Source organism: Fundulus heteroclitus, chromosome 16 (assembly GCF_011125445.2).
Source record: "Fundulus heteroclitus isolate FHET01 chromosome 16, MU-UCD_Fhet_4.1, whole genome shotgun sequence".
In the NCBI taxonomy this organism is placed as follows: domain Eukaryota; kingdom Metazoa; phylum Chordata; class Actinopteri; order Cyprinodontiformes; family Fundulidae; genus Fundulus; species Fundulus heteroclitus.
In genome coordinates, this window is record NC_046376.1 from 11,016,318 (window position 1) to 11,019,943 (window position 3,626).

General features: G+C 35.9%; 1 long non-coding RNA gene across 3 annotated transcripts in view; it reads right to left on the reverse strand.

Moving 5' to 3' along the window:
* Window positions 1–2,535, reverse strand: part of LOC110366759 — a 72,287-nt gene extending 69,752 nt beyond the window's left edge. For all 3 annotated transcript variants that reach the window (XR_004932905.1, XR_004932907.1, XR_004932906.1), the window contains exons 1-2: window positions 2,304–2,535; window positions 1,878–1,914 (exon numbers count right to left, since the gene is read on the reverse strand). This is a non-coding gene — a long non-coding RNA (uncharacterized LOC110366759). The remainder of the gene's footprint in view (window positions 1–1,877; window positions 1,915–2,303) is intronic.
* Window positions 2,536–3,626: the final 1,091 nt, after the last annotated feature.

Genomic DNA, 3,626 nt, shown 5'->3' on the forward strand with positions numbered 1-3,626 from the left:
CGATTTAGGAGCTCTTTGAACATTACTCATTTTTTGATAATATCAATCCAAACCTTAAGTTATTAACTAGCATGCAAGTATAAAATCCTACTATAAACACTGTGTTTCTTGCTGTGCTATTTATTGCTCTCAAATAGAAGGTTTTTCAGATAAGCTCAAATAACCTACATTGCAGACCTAAATAAACAATTCAGGTGAGAGCTAGAACAGAATATCCCCAACAGGCAGTGATCCACTCCGTAGCCAAGAGTTTTTTTTTTTACAACAATTCAGCACAGACAAGCCTAATGATACACTGCTGCGCTAACTCTATTGGGATCCGAGCTCAAGTGCGCTGCTTTTGAGCTGCGTTCAGTTGGAATACAATCACAGAGGCAGGAACGGAAGAGAAACTACAAAGTTATGTGGACAACAGCGCAGTCAACAAGGAACACAAAGCAAGATTATGTAACATTTCCACACAGACACCAGCCTAACCTGTGTATGTGTGGGCCCAATAAGGAGTTTGCACATGCGGGATAGAAAAAAATTAATAAATAAATAAAAGTAAACCAGGGATCATGGTGGGTTTCTTACATAGAGGCCAATTAGATAAAACCTAACCATTTGTGCAACCCATTTATGGACAAGCAGAACCTTATGAAGGTTGTGCTCAAAGAGGGATTAGGAAAATAAGCTCAAATTGAACACATCAAAGGGTTTATATGGATCCTCTATTAATCCCGGGATGTCCTGCTTGAAACATTGATTGCCAGTTGAGGCCATGATCCAAGCCCTGAGCAATCCTCGATAAGCTCCATACACAGTTCTTTGGAAAGGTATTTGGGCACTTTCAGATTTTCAGCCGTTACTCTTTTGGCTACTGGTAAATGCTTCACATCAAACTTGATTAAGCAAACTTCTTTGACTGTTGCTAAGACCTTTCTAAACACCGTTAGTTGTGAAGCAGATATACCAGGATACAGATCTTACAAAATGTCATGGAACATTTCGCCAAATGTATTGGGGGTCATGAAGATGTTTTTGACAAATGTGCAAAAGGCCTTTGTGTTCTTTTTAACCAGCAGTGCTTTCCACTGTGGAACTCTCCTGTGTTATTGTTGCCCGGTATCTTTCTCATTGTTTAATCGTGAACACTGATATTAACTGCAGTGAGAACTACCACACTTGGTTCTTGTGTTTTTGTGAGCGCCTGAAGGAGTTTTTGATGTACTTTTAATTTTGTATTTAATGTTCTGTTGGTAGGTCGGCCACTCAGAGGAAGGGTCAGGATTTACTTTTTTTTTTCCTCCAGTTGAGGATAATGACTTTCACCGTGGTTCACTGGAGTCCCAAAGCATTATAAATGGTTTTGTAACACTTTCCAGATGAGACAGGTAGCAATTACTTTGTTCATGAATTTCTTCATAACAAGACGTCACGTGCTGCCATTTTTTATTTTACCCGGCTTCATGTTGTCAGGCGTGTTCCTTTTAACTGGTTTTCTGATTTCACAGGTCTGTTAGTAATGTGGCTGGAGTGAGAATAGTGACAGAACCAAAAACAATGTGGGTAATTACAGTTAGTTCATGATTTGGTAGCAATTATATTTTTGCGTAAACCCAGGATGGTTTGGATAGATTATTTTCTTCCATAATAAAGTCCATGATTTGAAAATCCCAGTCCCAGGGTCTGTCTTTGCCTGATATTAAAATATGTCTGATGATCTGAAATATTTAAGAGGGTCAACAAAACTGAAGCAGAGACAAAAAAAAATATTTACGAGGTCAGGCACTTTTTCTTTTCTTTTGGTCAGGACATGGGCCTGTTTCGAACAAATTCATAAAATCTGCCTAGAAAAACAAAGAACATGTAAAAGAAAATAATAATAATCTTACCAATTTAGCACATGATTGCCCACTTGCTCACTCAGCTCTGCAAAGAACAAGAAGGAAATTATTTTAACCAAATTCAAATAGATAAGTAAACCTTAGACAAACTTTTTTTCATCCTTAGAAACAACTAAAAGTCTATAAATCCTATAAAAAAAAAACGTTATCGTGAATAGCTATTCACCTCTCTGGGTCGTGGTAATTAGTTCCACCTGCGCCAACAGCGCAGAGAGACACAAACTAACCAAAATTAAAAAAAATGAAGTCTGGATTTTTAAAAACACAACAGTAAATTAAAAAAATAAATAAGAAGACAAAGGGTAAAGTTTATCTTTAGTTGAGGAAAACTATCGTTAGTCCACGCCAAAAACGTCTGGAAATTTACTTAATGTTTGAACAATGTCACTCGAGTTACATTTAGAGTTAGCTTACTTTTAGTCCAAGTTTCGAAATATTTGACTTTAATAACTCTTCTTCACCCAAAATGGAAAAACTCCAGCGTTTCGCAGCTCCAGTGCACCACCTTGCGATAACTGCGTGTTTCCTGCCTAACTGTAGCTTTCTCACGCAGCCGGTGAGCATCCGGGGCGCACTTTACGCAAGACCCGTGGGAGGGAAGGTTAGTTAAGTATGGCAAGGCCTTTTAGCACACAATAGTGGACTTGTTTTTTCCAATCAAAACGGACGTATAAACTGGAATTTGTTCATTGCGTAATAAAGATTTTAGAAATCTGAAAGAGTATTTTCCCAGGACAAATTGGGTCAGTTTCCAATTCACGTATTTAACTCTTTAAGATCTAGATATCAGTTCTTCCTAATCCTCCTTCATATGACATATTTAACTGGTGACTTGTGCAACACCAAAATAAAATTTCAACAAACATGGTGGACATTAAAGGAAACATCAAATAACCTGAAGATCCACTTTAAAAGATTAAAAGTCTGACCATCTAAAATAAAATCTAAAATTGATAAGGAAAAACGCATACAATGTTTGGATGAGATTGTATTGTGATAGCACTCTATATTTAAACATCAACAATAAAGTTTTAAATATTTCCGAATTTCTCGATTATACCTGTAAAACGTAAAAAAAAATAATGTCGTTTCACAAAAAGTGTGTTTTCTTATTAAATTTAAATGTCAACCCTTCAACCTGAAGTGCAAATGTTATCAGGAGAGTCCAATATTAAAATGCTTAAACACCAATTAAGATCAAAATCAGCATCACAGCACATTTCTACAAAAGAGTTTTGTAAATGGATGGCATATTATCATCTCTAAATGTCTGTAAGCTGAGCGTTTGTGAAACAGAGGTCAAAATTATTGGCCCATATTGATGTGTATCTGCATAAATGAGAAAGCAGCATTTTACCAACTGCAACTTAACCATCTATTGCGTCTTTCTGAATATCTAAAATTATATTTTTGTCAAGAACTGGCATACTTACAGCTGCAAAACAGAAATTTTAAACATAGTTTTTGCTCCAAACATTGAGATCTTGAAGTAAAACTACTATTTCAAACGTGGAGATTTTGAAAATATAACTTTTACAAATAGGAAAAGTACTTTACATATCAGTTATTATAGTTCTCATCATTGAAATGATTAAATTAATACATTTCTAACAACTATGGCGACGTCTAAAAGTTAAAACAAGGTGTGGTTAGATAATGTCGTACAACAACCTGCCATAAAAAAAGTTTCCCTAAAAGTCTTTTAAAGACAAGCTCCACCTAACCAGCGTTAATGCG